This window comes from Engystomops pustulosus, chromosome 7 (genome assembly GCF_040894005.1).
Source record: "Engystomops pustulosus chromosome 7, aEngPut4.maternal, whole genome shotgun sequence".
Lineage (NCBI taxonomy): Eukaryota > Metazoa > Chordata > Amphibia > Anura > Leptodactylidae > Engystomops > Engystomops pustulosus.
Genome location: NC_092417.1, coordinates 166340963 through 166361038, shown reverse-complemented (window position 1 = coordinate 166361038; position 20076 = coordinate 166340963). Strand labels below are relative to the sequence as shown.

The 20076-nt window shown below is 42.4% G+C and overlaps 1 long non-coding RNA gene across 2 annotated transcripts in view; it reads left to right on the top strand.

Moving 5' to 3' along the window:
* LOC140071267 (uncharacterized) overlaps positions 1-14600 on the top strand; it is a 36428-nt gene extending 21828 nt beyond the window's left edge. For both annotated transcript variants that reach the window (XR_011849102.1, XR_011849101.1), the window contains exon 3: positions 13942-14600. This is a non-coding gene — a long non-coding RNA (uncharacterized lncRNA). The remainder of the gene's footprint in view (positions 1-13941) is intronic.
* Positions 14601-20076: the final 5476 nt, after the last annotated feature.

Below are 20076 nucleotides of genomic sequence, written 5' to 3'. Positions count from 1 at the left end.
CTCCTCTGTGCGCCAGTTTGTATACAGGGGAGCTTACAACGCTGAGAGATGGGGACGGATGGGAGGAGCCAAACAGGAGTAAACAAACAGGGGCACGGATCGAAGGGATCGCGGTGCGGTACATCGGCGGTGCCGGAAGAGGTAAGTAGACGTTTATTATGTTTAACAAGATTTATAACAGTGTCTGATGCGACATGATGGATCTGGCCTAGTATCAGACTATGGGGCACATTTATTTACCTGGTCCCTGCGCGATCACCGAGGTGCGTTGTCTGGCGGAATGCCCATCTGCCGCGATTCATGAAGATCGTGCGCCCGATATCCTGCATGTGTCGCTTCCCCGCTCAGGTCCAACAGAGTTCACCTTCTTCTTCCTGGTGCATGTAACTGCACTGGATGCGACACAAATTGATTTGTTAAATCCCGCTCGTAGTCCAAATCCATCAGATCATCCAACGGCCGCCCCCCGATTTGTGTCACGTGAAAGCCGTCGCAACACAATCCGATCGCGTGCAACACAATCCCCGGCGCGATCCCCAAAAACAGCGGAAAACCTGAAGGAAATGCGGCCGCGGGACCTTATTAAATAAGCCCCTATCTCTTCTTACTTTGCACCTCCGATTTGTTGACTTAACTTATGCCAGAAAAATATGAAAAAATGTGGTTGCATTTATATAATATTTGATGCACGCCTCTTTTATTGTGAAGCCACGCCCTCTTTGCCATCACTTTTTGGCACATTTTTTTTTTGGCCCAAATCCCCTTTATTGTGGAAATACCAAATTTATATAGGTTTTATCTATAGGGGGGGAAAAAATTACATTTAGGGAAAAGAAATTTTTTTTTGTTGTTGTAGGGAATGGGGGATATTTTTTATACTTTTTCATATTCATTTAACTTTTTTAAGTTAAGTTGATTTTCCTATGTTTTTCAGGTGCTGAAGCAAAATGCTTGTTCAATATACCGTTACACTGCGGAATATATTGCAATATATTGGGGCTCATTTACAAACCTGTCCCCGCAGTTCACCGAGTGCATTGTATGACGATCATGCGCTGTGCGGGGAGTCACTAAGATTGTGCGCCCAATATCCTGCATGTGTCGCTTCCCCGCTCAGGTCCGCCGGAGTTCACCTTCTTCTTCCTGGTGCATGTAAGTGCTTGGCTTATGACACAATTTGAAATTTAAATCCCGCGCTCAGTCCGAGTCAGTCAGATTGTCCGGCGGCCCGCCTCCTAATTTGTGTCGCAAGTAAGTCAGCGCAGCTGCGCCAAAAAAAAAAACAATCGCGTGCGACACAATCCCAGCACAGACACCTAAATATATCCCTAAAAAAGGCAAACAGTATGACAAAAGTGAGGAGTGCAACCCTTAGTAAATGAGCCTCATTGTGATTTTGCTGGTTCCTTATTACATCCTTCCTACAGTAGGGAGCAATAGGGAATCTAGAATGACAGGTCTCTGAGATAAAGGGTTAAGAAACAATATAATATTTGCTTTTTTATGTAAATTTTGGGTGAGATTACTGCATAAAATTTGCACATTTTGGCTACCCAAACAAGTTGAATATCAACTCATTCGTGCTCTATCCGCGGACCAGGTCGCCTCACAAGTAGAGATGAACGGACCTGACATCCTGGCTCAGGTTGGACGTTTGGGTTCAGCTGCCGAACCCAGATGTATTGCCAATTTTACGGCCGAACAGCCAATCCGGCATAAGAACGTCCCTCGCAACCAGCCATGGCTATGATTGGCCCAGGGGAACCCCCGAATCGGGATCATCCACAAAATTTCCACGTGTGAACATCCCCCTGGGGTAGTTATTTTTGTTCTTTTGTGCTTTTTGTGTTGCAATTTTACAACACTTTATGTAATTTATGTTATGTTGTTTACACCAACCTGAGAAAAATACGTCCTAATGATATCATTCTCCACATGGCAACATTTGGTCATTAGGTAGCCACGAAAAAGCCACGAAACCAAAGAAAAAGTGTCAAAAAAAAAAAAAAAGATACACCTGATCCTTAGTCAATATTTCCCTTTATTTAGTATAATAATTCTTCAGAGTCACCAGCAGGGGGCAGCGTACGCTGTATAAGTAAGATGGACTGTCAATAAGAAAGATACATAGAAACTGAAAATAAAAAACTAAGAGCCCAAATAGATATTACAGTAAACTACATTAGTCATAGACCAACCAAATATAAGACTCATATAGTGTTAGGGAACCTGTCAGCAGCTAAACATACAGTGGTAAATATGCTACACTTCTGGAGAAAATCTGTGACTTGGATACACACACACAAATATTTTTTTTTTAATATATTTTTATACAAAATAGTATTTAAGTGCACTATGGGCGTGGCCTTGAGGTCCAGTGCACAATCTATTGCTTGATGTCATCATCCAGCTCCTCCCACTCAGCCTTGATTGACAGTGCCCTGCTTCCCCCTGGGAAATTAGACAAGAGAGGGTGCACCGGATCTTGTGGCCACACCCACAGTGCACTAAATGCTATCTGGAATAATAAAAATGTCCTTATCTACAAAGGCTTGTCCCAGTATTACTGCTTTGGACTTATGTAGGATCATGGAGCTGTGTAGTAGTGGACCCCTCAGGCCTGATGACACATTGCATGCAGGGTATTGGACCTCACAGCTATTACTGGAAGACATACCAGGACATCGCACACAGGGTACTCCCAGGCCTTGCTTTAACTTGACTTCTCTATTTGTTTAATGGATGTCAATCAGTGAGTGTCTATCACATGTAACGTTACATTGTGTGACCGCAGGGCATGTAACACATCAGCGGGTTATGGGATCTCTACTCCATGTACACGGATCTTATCTGCCCCTGAATTATGCTCTAAACTACCACCATATTATACTTCATTATGTATTATCCCTGTACTGTGACATCACTGTGTATTATACCTGTACTGTGACATCACTGTGTGTATTATCCCTGTACTGTGACATCACTGTGTGTATTATCCCTGTACTGTGACATCACTGTGTATTATACCTGTACTGTGACATCACTGTGTGCATTTTCCCTGTGCTGTGACATCACTGTGTGTATTATCCCTGTACTGTGACATCACTGTGTGTTTTATCCTTGTACTGTGACATCACTGTGTGTATTATACCTGTACTGTGACATGACTGTATGTATTATCCCTATACTGTGACATCACTGTGTGTATTATCCCTGTACTGTGACATCACTGTGTGTATTATCCCTGTACTGTGACACCACTGTGTGTATTATCCCTGTTCTGTGACATCACTGTGTATTATCCCTGTACTGTGACATCACTGTGTGTATTATCACTGCACTGTGACATCACTGTGTGTATTATCCCTGTACTGTGACATCACTGTGTGTATTATCTCTGTACTGTGACATCACTGTGAGTATTATCCCTGTACTGTGACATCACTGTGTGTATTATCCCTGTACTGTGACATCACTGTGTGTATTATCTCTATACTGTGACATCAGTGTGTGTATTATCCCTGTACTGTGACATCACTGTGTGTATTATCTCTATACTGTGACATCACTGTGTGTATTATCCCTGTACTGTGACATCGCTGTGTGTATTATCCCTGTACTGTGACATCACTGGGTGTATTATCCCTGTACTGTGACATCACTGTGTGTATTATCCCTGTACTGGGTCATCACTGGGTGTATTATCCCTGTACTGTGACATCACTGTGTGTATTATCCCTGTACTGTGACATCACTGTGTGTATTATCCCTGTACTGTTACATCACTGTGTATATTATCCCTGTACTGTGACATCACTGTGGGTATTATCCCTGTACTGTGACATCACTGTGTGTATTATCCCCTGTACTGTGACATCACTGTGAGTATTATCCCTGTACTGTGACATCACTGTGTGTATTATCCCCTGTACTGTGACATCACTGTGAGTATTATCCCTGTACTGTGACATCACTGTGTGCATTATCCCTGTACTGTGACATCACTGTGTGTATTATCCCTGTACTGTGACATCACTGTGTGTATTATCCCTGTACTGTGACATCACTGTGTGTATTATCCCTGTACTGTGACATCACTGTGTGTATTATCCCTGTACTGTGACATCACTGTGTGTATTATCCCTGTACTGTGACATCACTGTGTGCATTATCCCTGTTCTGTGACATCACTGTGAGTATTATCCCTGTACTGTGACATCACTGTGTGTATTATCCCTGTACTGGGTCATCACTGGGTGTATTATCCCTGTACTGTGACATCACTGTGTGTATTATCCCTATACTGTGACATCACTGTGTGTATTATCCCCTGTACTGTGACATCACTGTGAGTATTATCCCTGTACTGTGACATCACTGTGTGCATTACCCCTGTACTGTGACATCACTGTGTGTATTATCCCTGTACTGTGACATCACTGTGTGTATTATCCCTGTACTGTGACATCACTGTGGGTATTATCCCTGTACTGTGACATCACTGTGTGTATTATCCCTGTACTGACATCACTGTGTGTATTATCCCTATACTGTGACATCACTGTGTGTATTATCCCTATACTGTGACATCACTGTGTGTATTATCCCTGTACTGTGACATCACTGTGTGTATTATCCCCTGTACTGTGACATCACTGTGTGTATTATCCATGTACTGTGACATCACTGTGTGTATTATCCTGTACTGTGACATCACTGTGTGTATTATCCCTGTACTGTGACATCACTGTGTGCATTATCCCTGTACTGTGACATCACTGTGTGTATTATCCCTGTACTGTGACATCACTGTGTGTATTATCCCTGTACTGTGACATCACTGTGTGCATTATCCCTGTACTGTGACATCACTGTGTGTATTATCCCTGTACTGTGACATCACTGTGTGTATTATCCCTGTACTGTGACACCATTGTGTGTATTATCCCTGTTCTGTGACATCACTGTGAGTATTATCCCTGTACTGTGACATCACTGTGTGTATTATCCCTGTACTGGGTCATCACTGGGTGTATTATCCCTGTACTGTGACATCACTGTGTGTATTATCCCTGTACTGTGACATCACTGTGTGTATTATCCATGTACTGTGACATCACTGTGTGTATTATCCTGTACTGTGACATCACTGTGTGTATTATCCCTGTACTGTGACATCACTGTGTGCATTATCCCTGTACTGTGACATCACTGTGTGTATTATCCCTGTACTGTGACATCACTGTGTGTATTATCCCTGTACTGTGACATCACTGTGTGCATTATCCCTGTACTGTGACATCACTGTGTGTATTATCCCTGTACTGTGACATCACTGTGTGCATTATCCCTGTACTGTGACATCACTGTGTGTATTATCCCTGTACTGTGACATCACTGTGAGTATTATCCCTGTACTGTGACATCACTGTGTGTATTATCCCTGTACTGGGTCATCACTGGGTGTATTATCCCTGTACTGTGACATCACTGTGTGTATTATCCCTATACTGTGACATCACTGTGTGTATTATCCCCTGTACTGTGACATCACTGTGAGTATTATCCCTGTACTGTGACATCACTGTGTGCATTACCCCTGTACTGTGACATCACTGTGTGTATTATCCCTGTACTGTGACATCACTGTGTGTATTATCCCTGTACTGTGACATCACTGTGTGTATTATCCCTGTACTGTGACATCACTGTGTGTATTATCCCTGTACTGACATCACTGTGTGTATTATCCCTATACTGTGACATCACTGTGTGTATTATCCCTATACTGTGACATCACTGTGTGTATTATCCCTGTACTCTGACATCACTGTGTGTATTATCCCCTGTACTGTGACATCACTGTGTGTATTATCCATGTACTGTGACATCACTGTGTGTATTATCCTGTACTGTGACATCACTGTGTGTATTATCCCTGTACTGTGACATCACTGTGTGCATTATCCCTGTACTGTGACATCACTGTGTGTATTATCCCTGTACTGTGACATCACTGTGTGTATTATCCCTGTACTGTGACATCACTGTGTGCATTATCCCTGTACTGTGACATCACTGTGTGTATTATCCCTGTACTGTGACATCACTGTGTGTATTATCCCTGTACTGTGACACCATTGTGTGTATTATCCCTGTTCTGTGACATCACTGTGAGTATTATCCCTGTACTGTGACATCACTGTGTGTATTATCCCTGTACTGGGTCATCACTGGGTGTATTATCCCTGTACTGTGACATCACTGTGTGTATTATCCCTGTACTGTGACATCACTGTGTGTATTATCCATGTACTGTGACATCACTGTGTGTATTATCCTGTACTGTGACATCACTGTGTGTATTATCCCTGTACTGTGACATCACTGTGTGCATTATCCCTGTACTGTGACATCACTGTGTGTATTATCCCTGTACTGTGACATCACTGTGTGTATTATCCCTGTACTGTGACATCACTGTGTGCATTATCCCTGTACTGTGACATCACTGTGTGTATTATCCCTGTACTGTGACATCACTGTGTGTATTATCCCTGTACTGTGACACCATTGTGTGTATTATCCCTGTTCTGTGACATCACTGTGAGTATTATCCCTGTACTGTGACATCACTGTGTATATTATCCCCTGTACTGTGACATCACTGTGTGTATTATCCCTGTACTGTGACACCATTGTGTGTATTATCCCTGTTCTGTGACATCACTGTGAGTATTATCCCTGTACTGTGACATCACTGTGTATATTATCCCCTGTACTGTGACATCACTGTGTATATTATCCCCTGTACTGTGACATCACTGTGTGTATTATCCCTGTACTGTGACATCACTGTGTGTATTATCCCTGTACTGGGTCATCACTGTGTGTATTATCCCTGTACTGTGACATCACTGTGTGTATTATCCCTGTACTGTGACATCACTGTGTGTATTATCCCTGTACTGTGACATCACTGTGTGTATTATCCCTGTACTGTGACATCACTGTGTGTATTATCCCTGTACTGTGACATCATTGTGTGTATTATCCCTATACTGTGACATCACTGTGTGTATTATCCCTGTACTGTGACATCACTGTGTGTATTATCCCTGTACTGTGACATCACTGTGTGTATTATCCCTGTACTGTGACATCACTGTGTGTATTATCCCCTGTACTGTGACATCACTGTGTATATTATTCCTGTACTGTGACATCACTGTGTGTATTATCCCTGTACTGTGACATCACTGTGTGTATTATCCCTATACTGTGACATCACTGTGTGTATTATCCCTGTACTGTGACATCACTGTGTGTATTATCCCTATACTGTGACATCACTGTGTGTATTATCCCTGTACTGTGACATCACTGTGTGTATTATCCCTGTACTGTGACATCACTGTGTGTATTACCCCTGTGCTGTGACATCACTGTGTATATTATCCCTGTACTGTGACATCACTGTGAGTATTATCTCAGGACGGCCCAGGAGCTAATATATTATATATTAGTGGGATGTTCCTGTAGTGACATTGCTGGAGCACAGTCATTATACATCCTGCCTGGTATAAACATGTAACATATTGTTATCTAGAAGTTGTTCTTTGTTGCAGTAATATAGTCAGGTGTTACCCAGTTGTACGTCTCTCTCTGTAGCTGCAGACATATGGAGGGGTGGATTCTGTTATTTTTAACAAAGGGTCTCTTTTAATGTCTCTGCTTAGAGTCTTTCCACCATATGGGGGTCTATCACCTGACACTGCGGGACGTCTGTAACATCCCAGCACAGCGTAGTAAATGTGTAATATATTTTTATTAATGCACTCTAAATCTATCTTTCTTTCTATCTATCTATCTCATATCTATCTATCTCCTATCTATCTATCTTTCTATCTATCTCATATCTATCTAATATCTATCTATCTATCTATCTATCTATCTATCTATCTATCTCATATCTATCTATCCCATATCTATCTATCCCATATCTATCTATCCCATATCTATCTATCTCATATCTATCTATCCCATATCTATCTATCCCATATCTATCTATCCCATATCTATCTATCTCATATCTATCTATCCCATATCTATCTATCCCATATCTATCTATCCCATATCTATCTATCTATCTATCTATCTCATATCTATCTATCTATCTATCTATCTATCTATCTATCTATCTATCTCATATCTATCTATCTATCTATCTATCTATCCCATATCTATCTATCTCATATCTATCTATCCCATATCTATCTATCCCATATCTATCTATCTCATATCTATCTATCCCATATCTATCTATCCCATATCTATCTATCTCATATCTATCTATCCCATATCTATCTATCCCATATCTATCTATCCCATATCTATCTATCCCATATCTATCTATCCCATATCTATCTATCTCATATCTATCTATCCCATATCTATCTATCCCATATCTATCTATCCCATATCTATCTATCCCATATCTATCTATCCCATATCTATCTATCCCATATCTATCTATCCCATATCTATCTATCTCATATCTATCTATCCCATATCTATCTATCCCATATCTATCTATCCCATATCTATCTATCCCATATCTATCTATCCCATATCTATCTATCCCATATCTATCTATCCCATATCTATCTATCTCATATCTATCTATCCCATATCTATCTATCCCATATCTATCTATCCCATATCTATCTATCCCATATCTATCTATCTCATATCTATCTATCCCATATCTATCTATCCCATATCTATCTATCTCATATCTATCTATCCCATATCTATCTATCCCATATCTATCTATCCCATATCTATCTATCCCATATCTATCTATCCCATATCTATCTATCTCATATCTATCTATCCCATATCTATCTATCCCATATCTATCTATCCCATATCTATCTATCTCATATCTATCTATCCCATATCTATCTATCTATCTATCTATCTATCTATCTATCTCCTATCTATCTCCTATCTATCTATCTATCTATCTATCTCCTATCTATCTATCTATCTATCTCCTATCTATCTATCTATCTCATTATCTATCTATCTATCTATCTCATTATCTATCTATCTATCTATCTATCTATCTATCTATCTATCTATCTATCTATCTATCTCATATCTATCTATCTATCTATCTCATATCTATCTATCTATCTCCTATCTATCTCATATCTATCTATCTATCTATCTCATATCATATCTATTTAGCGGGCAGCATGATGGCTCAGTGGGTAGCACTTCTGCCGTGCAGCGTTGGAGTCCTGGGCTCTAGTCCCATGCAGGTCAACATCTGCAAAGAGCTTGTATGTTCTCTACATGTTTGCATGGGTTTCTTCCCACACTCTAAACAACCCGGTGTGCAGTGCTGCATAATCTGTGTGCACTATATAAATAAAGAATTAGTATTATTATCTATCTATCTATGTATCACATATATTTCTATATTTTTTCTTTCTCCTTTTATATATATATATATATATATATATATATATATATATATATATATATATAAAATATCTTTTTTTATTTATATCTATATTTTTTATTCTCCTTGTGGCAGATGTATCATTAATTTTGGGAGTTGATGCTCCAGCGTATGAACCCACCGGCAATTTCTACGCCATTTCGGACTTGGTGTAGACTGTAGAGCTACCAGCGGCCGAGCTTCCAGATAGATGGGACAAGTCCCGGGAGCAGGGAGTGCATCATTGTATCTTGTTCTCTCTCCAATCTCTTTCCGTGTATCCGGATATAGGATTCCACCATCCATCATGTACCTATATATCTATATATACATTGGGGTGACCCTTCTCTTGCACTTTCAGGAAGTTGGACGTTATACAGATTACAATCACGTTATAGCGGATCTGTGGACAATGATGTTTTATGATGTGGTCTCCGTATCGTCCCACTTACCAGATGAGGCTGAGACAATGGCCCTTTATACTGCGGGAGACGTGTGTATGGACAGTCCAGTCCTCGCCCCTGTTTCATGACTGATTGATGTTCTCACATCATTGGGTTTCCGGGTCTGTTAGTTATTATTATGACTTATTTATATAGGCAGTCACTATATAGTGCGCTCACCTACTACATGTACTCAGCCCCTCCCACAGGACTCCCTAAATACCACATTTTCGTCCCTTATTAAAGGGGTTCACCCGAGGTTGAAAAACGTGACTGTTTTCTTTCAAAAACAGCCCCACACCTGTCCATATGTAGTCCGTGGTATTGCAACTGAACTCCATTCATTTCTATACAGCTGAGCTGCAATACCAGCACCGACCATGGTCAGCTGTGGCGCTGTTTTTAAAAGAAAGCAGTCATGTTTTACAACCTCTTAGGAGAACCCCTTTAAGTGTTGTATCTGTTCCGAGAAGAGTTTGCTATCAACCAGTGTGGGACACCATTAGTGTTTCACAGCTTTCCAGGTGTTTTCTGTGATTTTGCATCTCCATTTTTCACTCCGCTTCCTACATTTACAGAGCCACATGAGCGCTTATCATCTGCAATCCTCAATATTAGATTGTTGGTTTCCAACACCCAGCACAGTACTTAGCAGGTAATACACAGAGAATGGAGCAGGGTGCAGACAGCGCTGTTCCCTTGGTAGTGGTCAGCTCACATTACTGCAGATAAGTTCCCATTTGCTTTATTGGGACCTAAGCTGCATTGACTCAGTTTAGCCACTACATAGAGAACGGCGCTGTCTACTTCGTGTTCCATTCTCTGACTAAAGTATACGTCGTTCTGTGCACCTTTCCGGAGACGGCAGGAGGCAAAATTGGTACTTGTTTAACTTTCTTTAAGGGATTGTACAGGATTAAAAACATGTCCATAGAAGGAGATTTATCAGGCTAGTTTTCTGGCGTCCAGCCCTGAAATAATCGCAATTACTGGTGAACCCCCAGTAATTTCCCCCCCCCGGGCATGTAGGGGCGTGCAGGTGGCATGGCCAGTGGTGGAGTGAGCTTGTTCAGGGTGTTTGAGCCCCACACCTACACACTTACTATAGCCAGCGATATTTTATGCCTGAAAGTTCGCAGATTGCAGAGAATTTCTGCGACAGGCAGGGCATAGATTAGGATCTTACATTGGCGCAGCAGCCATGCTGAATATATCAGGAGGCCGGAGCATCGGCATATATCGTATGTTATTACAGCTCAGTAGAACTGAAGTGCAGTACCAGACTCAAACTTTGCACAATGGTGGCGCTGTTTCTGTAAGAAAACACCCATCCCAGGATTAGACACGCGTTCATAGATTGTATATCATCGTAGCTCTGCCTCAATCACTTTAATGGAACTTAACCGCAATACCAGACACAACCTGCGTACAAGGGTGGCGCTATTTCTATGAGAAGACACTTATGTTTTTGCAATCCGGTAATCATATATATGACAGACTTTCCAGCTTCTATTTCTGCCTTTCCCTCGACCTCGTAGCTTCGTTTCTACCTGTTACCATAGCAGTAGCCATTAGTATGAGAGGCTCGGCCATCACAAGTGTGTTACCTACTTGGCCAGGACACTAAATTACCCGCTGGAGAGAGATGACTCTCAAGTGTTTTATGACTCTTCTAGGAAGAAAACATGAGAAATGGGCTTGATGTTTTTGAAGAATGAAGTGCCTTTTCATTTATCAAGGTCCATTAGACGCAGCTCTCCTCCGAGAAGTAAGACAACTGCCCCCCGAGAGCCAAAGCAGAAGGAAGAGCAGATCTACAGACAGGCGATTGGCTGACTTGCCTTAAAGGGGTTGACCAAACTAAAAAAATTGGAGATAAATTCTTTAAAATAGTCCTCAGTATGAGACTAGCGAGGGTCTGACACCCAGCACCTCCAGAGATCCCCTATTCTCAGCAAGTCATAGAGAATGAAACAGCGCCGTTCCCTGTAGAGTGGCCGAGATGTGTAAATGCAGCTCAGTTCTCATTCAAGTAAATAGGAGTAAATCTGCAGTAACCAGTTTTGACCACCATACCAATAACGGCGCTGTCTGCTTCCTGTTGCATTTTATACTAGAAACAGCTGATCTGTGCTGGGGTGCGGGGTGTCGGACCCCCCACCAATCTGTTATGAATGTCCTATTGTTATATGAGTCTTTAATCATTTTAGATTGGAAACCCCTTAAAGGGGTTGTCCCATGTTTTGCAGTGATCTCCTGAGACTGCTGAGACCAAAACTGATCATAAGGACGGGGACCTCCCTCTCCTGCCTGTAATAACAACTGACCAGCCTTTCACAGTCACTTCACCGCTGTGGTCACATTTGATTGGACACAATAAAGGTTCCTTAAAGCGAACCTGACACCAGAAATGCCTTTTTTTAGCTGGTGACAGGTTCCAATAGCGTGTGCTATGCTGATATTAAAAATACTTTTGTCAGCATTCTGTTTAATTTCAGTACTTTATAAAAGTTTTTTTTTTCACATTACCTGCCCGCAGTGTAGGTTGAGTCCCTGGGCAGGGGTTGCAGCTGCAGCCTGTGTGTCAGTCTCCTCTACTCTGCACTCACCAGCTCCCTCCCCACTTCCTGTCATGTGCACTGAGCAGACAGGAGAGGGAGGGGGATGGTGTGGGTTAGATGAACAATGCATGAGGAGACTGAGACACAGACATACACAGGCTACTGCAGTTGCCCATCAAACAGTAGGGAGCCAGGTGATGTGAAATAAAGTTTTATAAAGTACTGAAATGATTTAGAATGCTGACAAAAGCATTTTAAAAGGCAGCATAGCAGAGGCTATTGGAACCAGCTAAAAATGACATTCCTGGTGACAGGTTCTCTTTAATGGATATGGACACCAACCACAAGAACATAAAAAAGTGGACAATGTATATGGTCTATCACAGACCCTCTCCAAAAGAAGCACCACAAGTCTTCCCCAATCTCAGAAATAGTATTGAATTGTGTTTACAAAATATTTACAATGTGTTAACATTGTATTTAAATCACATTTATTCAATGTTACCTTAATGTAAATACAGTGTTAACATAATGTAACCACAATGTTAATGTAAACAGTGTTAATATGGTGCAAACATTCTGTTAACTAATGGTGTACATAATGTTAACACATCATAAACAGACTGTAAACGCAATTCAAATGTCAAGTGTGAACATGGACAATTTCCTAGGCTTAGGGTGAGGTATTTTGTTCAGAACGCAATAATCTCCACCAAGTACAGGTGTTCGGCCCCTTTCACACTTGCGTTTTTCACGCGCATCTTCTGCGCGTGCTTTTGATGTACAGAACTTGCATCGCACTCTGAGACACTTGCAAGTGCAATGCGTTTTTCACGCATCAATTGCCATAGAAAAGATAGAGCTCAGTCCTGAGTCCTTTGACACGCATTACCTGGGCGTGAAAAACGCATTGAAATTGCATTGAAAACGTGCGTGAAAAAAATTGTCCAAACTCTGACTGAAAACTGATTGAACTCTGATGCAAAATGCGCGTTTTTCACTGACCTAACCCTGATCGCACCCTGATCACACTCTGACGTGATCTGCAACGCAAGTGTGGAAGGGGCCTACCCCTTCTCAAAGTGTTGGAGTGAGGAGACCATATCTAGATCTAAGTCGGGTACCAGAAATTGTCCAAATGAAGGTGCACACAAAAATCTCTGATATGCCACATTGATGACAGGAAGCAGAGATCCTGACGCTTCTTGTATCCAGAAATTCTGTCCAAATGGAGGTGCACACAAAAATCTCTGATATATCACATTGTTGACAGCAAGCAGAGATCCTGACGCTGCTAAGCTCTCAGCATACAACATTGGGAATGTGACTGACAGCTGCTCCACTTTTCCTGTGCACCAGTTTTATCGCTCCCCCATGTCTCCGAGTTGTATAACCTTTCCTACTTTTGATTCCCTCTAACCCCCAGGTACCGTAAACCAACAATGGCTGAATGAATTTCTGAACTTCACATGTCTGCACAGTCCATGGCTTTGCTTTCAATGGAAACCATACAAAAAGACAGCATGGAAGGTTTTTCTCTGAGCCGAGCTCTATGTAAATCCTGGCTGGATTAGAACGCGCGCCAATTGGATCCCCCCCCGACTCCCTGACTCGGCTCCAAAGCATATATGAAAATTATTAGCACATGCAGAGGGATGTCTGAGCGCCGGATACTTGTGTTCCTAAATCTGTGCTCACAAAGTGTGGAGCGATAAAGTTTATTGTATTATTGTGGAGACGCTAAAGGGGGGATATTGGTATGGGATCGGCAAACAATACGGTCTGGCCAACCATTGGGGACTCCAATCCTGAAGGCAGAGATGGAAGGATCGGGCAGATGTATTTCAGCATGCCCCATCGCCTGAGTTTGGCTTGAACCCCTAACCACACATGTGTATAGGAGGCTAATGCGTATGATCAACACATTAGCCTCCTGGGGGCAGTGTAACAGTCTTTGAAGTTGCAGTATCAAAGCCCTTCTGGCTCATTGGTATCATTTTAAAAGTTGATTTTAGAAGGCAGGGGGCCATGGATAATAAATATAAGAAGATACCACAGTCCCGGTGCCTGGATCCATGAGTAATGTCCCTGGTTTATCGTGATGTATTTTGAGGGTAGATTTCCTTAAATAAAATAAATAATTCCTTTACTTATATAGCGCACACAGATTATGCAGCGCTGCACAGAACTTGTCACATCAGTCCCTGTCTCCATGGGGCTCACAATCTAATCATCCTACTAGTATGTTTTTGGAGTGTGAGTGGAAACTGCAAGACCAGGAAACATGGAGAGAATGTACAAACTCTTTGCAGATGTTGACCTGGATTGGACTTGAACCCAGGACCCCAGCACTGCAAGGCTGTAATGCTAACCACTGAGCCAACTCAAAACTCCCAAATAACCTTTTTGATAGATAAAAATCCTTAGTTGGAAGTCTATCTATCTATCTCCTATCTATCTATCTATCTATCTATCTATCTATCTATCTATCTATCTATTTATCTCATATCTATGTATCTATCTATCTCATATCTATCTATCTATCTATCTATCTCATATCTATATATCTATCTAATATCTATCTATCTATCTATTTATCTCATATCTATCTCACTCTATCTTATAGTAAGACTACACTGAGTTTCCCTCCATTGCTCGGAGAACTCATCACGTCCACATATCTGAATAAATAGCCCTTAGATTTGAATGTCTTCATATAGTACTTACACTGTGGTGCCTGTGGAGGCGCTGCAGGAAAGCTGAACACTTCCTCCCACCTCTGATCTTGGATGATTCCAGTAGCAGATCACCACATTATTAGCAAAGGATGTTTTTCCAGCTGCGTTTTCCATTTAAAGGGGAAATGCACTTGAAATGAACCCGCCACCCTATAAGATTACTGATGGGGGGGGGGGGGGTAGTACCTTGTAATCTCTGTCGTCTATATTTCAAGGGTGACAGTAATATGGAAGAGTGTAATGATAAGTGAATGGAAAATGTATAAATGAGAGGAGCGGAGGGGACATGCCTAACTTGTTATGACACAAAGTGCAGCCTGTCCCCTGCAGGCACAGGTGAGAAGTGCAATAAATATCACGGCCGCTGCGGGCGGTAAAGGTGGAAATTCTCAGACAGCTGATAAGTAATATTGCACTGGAATAAACAATGAAGACAAGAGGCTCAGATGAATCAATGCTCTTCATTATCAGGCTGTGTAATCCTCAGCCTCCAGCTCTGCTCAACAAGACCGGGCGAATCCCAGCGTTACATCTCCCACCGCGATCCTGATCTGCGGAGCCGTCATACAGCGTTACCATTAACTAAGATTCCTAGAAATAAGTATCTGAGTCACCTTCTTGTGCTTTACTCAGAAATGTATAGCGGTTGTTACAGTGTTGAAGATAGGATGACGAGAGATGGATTTTAATAATAATAAAAATAATAATAATTCCTTTATTTATAAAGCGCACATAGATTACGCAGAGATTGCCAGATCAGCCCCTGTCCCCAATGGGGCTCACAATCTAATCAACCTACCAGTATGTTTTGGAGTGTGGGAGGAAACTGGAGAACCCGGAGGAAACCCACGTAAACACGGAGAGAACATACAAACTCTTTGGGACTTGAACTTTGGGACTTGAACTCAGGTCCCCAGCGCTGCAAGGCTGTAATGCTAACCACTAAGCCACTGTGCCACCCTGCGTTTTGGAGGGGAGAACCCCCCCCCCCCACACACACAAGTTTTGGGGTTCACCTTATGCTCTTTTTGCATTATACATTTTTGGTGGGGGCTGCTCTCTTCTTGTAGTATCTTCCCCTTACATTTATTAAGAGGAAACTAAGCAAGGTGGACAGAGGGGATGTGGGTGTTGCATCCCCTTGGTCTCCAGGACCTCATGCTTTTGCATGCGTTTTGGGATAATCCACCTATGTGGGTGATAACCACCAAGGAGGATCGGTCATCATTTTGGAAATTTGTTTGAGGGGAACTTGAAGCCCTTTTCACATCTACTTTATATAAAAACCCCCAAATTTTATCCGCTTTATCCTGAATATAAGCCATCAGTATGGAATTTACCAGATTACATTACATTGTCATGGCATTTACGTTGTGTTTACATTGCGTTAACGTTGCGTCAACATTGCACTTACGTGAAACACAACGTTTATACATGACCTTAGGGTTTAAAGGGGGTTCCCAAGAATTTTCAAAAGCCTCTATACGGCCGGGAGGGGACTGCTTAAATAAATAAACCAGTACTTACCCCTACGGTTCCTCCCGATGTCCCCCGGTGCCATCTCTCCAGGACGTGCCCCTGTAAACTCAGACCATTTTCCAGCTGGCCGAGGTGGCCATAACTGAAATGGGCTTTCCGGTGCTCAGTTGGACCGTGTGCCACATAAACCACGCCCCATGTTAAAGGTGCACCAAAAAAAAGTTGGGGCAGTGCAGGGGGCGCCAGATTCATGATGAATGTGCACCCGAAATCCTGAATCTGGCGCCCCCCACACAGGCAGCTGCACATAGTACAGAATGCCCTGTTCTTAGTAAATGTGCCCCAGTGTGTGAACGCACCCTTAGATTCTCCTGAGCCCCCAAATGGTGTCACTTCTTCAAGATTGGTCATCCAGGAGTCCAGTGGACAAGCCACTACAACCACCAGCCCCTGCTTATAACTGCTTATAAGATGTATCCTAATTAATACGTTGTAACGTATTGTAACCAAGCAGAGTGATATTTATTGTCTGACCGCTTAGTGTGTGCCCCCGGATTACTGCATGGGGCACACAAATGGCAGTGATGTGCTGCACCAGCCCTTTAAGAACTTCTAATCTTCCAGTCCCTTTAAATTTATGTGACATCGATGTAAATGGAGCAAAACATTACATCCTGCTTTTTGTTCTCGTGCCCTTTTCCTGTTACTTAGTATCAACAAACTCTATTTACTCACTTCTCCAATGATTGTGGAGCACCCGGATACGTGCAGCTTCTACACAGAAATGTAATATACAGTCAGAATGTGACACCCTCTTACCTGTACAGAGTATATTGTTTCTGTAGCAAAGTGTCATCGAGTAACATAGATCAGATACCTGAGCGGCAGAGGAATCCATTCTCCATAATTTGCAAAAATTAGATTTACAATGAAAATGTAACAACTTTACTAGTATTCTTCACTCATTGTTTGTGTATACAGCTCCTTTGCGGGAAAATATGTCCAATGATGCAAAATATTTTTAATCAAGACTATAAGCAAGAACTTTTTTCGGTTTTACATTCAAATTGTGTCGCAAGATCAAGCACTTACATGAGCTCCGGCGGACCTGAGCGGGGAAGCGACACATGCAGGATATCAGACGCACAATCTTAGTGAATCGCAGAGTGCATTATTGTCGGACAATACACTTTCGGTGATCTCTGCGGACAGGTAAGTAAATGTGCCCCACTGTGTTTGCAGCCTGTTCTTATTTAAGATGCAATATCAACCACAGCCACTATACAATCTACAGCGCTGTGCTTGGAGAGCAGAGACTGTAAGCGATTGTCCAAATGCTGCATGTGGGGTGCCAGATGTCAGACCCCCATCAATATTATACTACTGATACATCCTGAATATCTGTTTTAAAGAAGAAGTCATACCATCCTAGGAGTCCCTAGGATAGGAGATAGCAATCTAATCGGTGGGGGTTTAAATGCTGTGGTCCCCACTGATCACAAGAATGGTGGTCCTGTTCTCATTAATTGAGTGAGGTGAACGTAGAGCACAGAGAGACTCTGTGACACCCTGCACCCAGTGACCTCCTCAGCAGGGGCTTCTCCTGGAGGGGATCCCCCAGTGCTGGTCTCCTGCTGCACCCCTGTAATTCTGCACAATATCCCCCTCAGACACCGTGCAGAATTACATGGGGGACACTTGTTTGTAGTATCTGCAAACTTGTGCAAACTTCTCTCCTCTCTTGCTGTGAGCTCAGGGTTTTGCAGAATATTTTGTAAATAGAAGGTGATGAAGTGTAAATAGAGTCTGCAGCTCCTGTCTGTAATGTATCTAATGTATCTATTATGTACCAGTGTCTGGCTGAGCTTTGCTGCTAGAAATGAGCTCTTCTGCAAAGGGGCTCAGTGCTTTCTTCTCAGATAACGCCACCTTCGGGCTGGAGTGTTTTTGCGCCCGTTTTTGCGCCTAAATGCAAAAGTCGCACGTGATGAATATCATTAGGCGCAGCAAAACATCTGGAATTGAACGATAGATGAGATAAAGCTGGTTATTTTAGCTGCGCGGCTAATTTGACGTTTAATCGCAAAAATGGCGCAAAAACGGTGCGCCTAAATGAAAAGGCGCAAAAACAACAGAAAAAACAAGTGATAAATGTGGCTCCATGTTTTCTTTGGAAGGCAGCGGCGCCTTATAATAAAACATAGTTGTTTGTTAGCATTTAGTCTGTGTTTATCCGATGCGTCCTGCGGTTAGGGCAGCACGACACTGATGACAGGTTCCCTTTAAGTATTACTCCCGCCTGAGCTATACTCCAGTGGCCTTTCCCTTTATCAGTTGCAATTTTATAGCTATTTCTTGACATTTTTAACAACTGTACAGTAACCATATATTACGCTTTTGCTCTTGGCATCCTCCATTGTAGCAACCAGCTTATTTTCTGTGGTTGTGCTCTGCAGCGGCACGAGGAGGGAGCCAGGACAGGAGGAAAGCCCGTAAAATATGCAGAGCCGTAGCCAGCAGCGGCTCTACGGGCCAGGTCCTTGCAATCTGATGAACGCAACATCATCACATCTACCTCTGCCCCTCGTTCCGTATTTGACGCAACGAGACGCAAGAGTAGGGGCTCATTATCCCCTGTATACACTGTGTAACCCCTCTGTATCACCAGCTTCCCCCCATCTGATTCTCCCCCCAATCTCCCTTGCCCCTGCTCTCTTTCCTCCTCCTTCCTACAATCTTTCCTCCAGATGTGTGAGCGAAGTGTGGAGGGATCATTTTTTCGTTCTTTTTTTTTTTCTCTCCTCCGTTTCTTTAGATTTTTCTGGCAGCTGTTACGCTCAGATCTGAGTTGAATTACTCTGCTCCCCAGGCTGCCAGTGACTGATTGACCTAACCATGATCGCAACGGATATATCGCCTCTTCTTCATCAAGAGCGAGCGAGGGAGAGAAGAGGAAAAATTGATTTGGGGAAAAAAAAAATCTAAAAAGACAAGTAATAACCCCCCAGGGAAAAATAAAAAGATGTAAAGATCGTTAAGGTGAAGTATAGAGGGGAGAGGCGAGAAGGGAACGCGCCAGACAGGAAGGATAAGGGGAGTCAGAGTAACACAATCCCAAACTTTTCACCTCCGCTATGATATCTCTATATTACACAACTGGTAGCGGTTGGACGCTACGGATTGTAGGGCCGCGTTCACACGTTGCGTTACATTTGGGGAGCTTTATTATATCTTCTTTGTTTGTTTTCTGGCTTAGAAGTCACATTAATCTCACCCTCCCTGACGGTTTTCTGGCTTCTCTGATTTGTACTGCACTTTGGGTGTTTCGGGTGAGAGATAGGTCG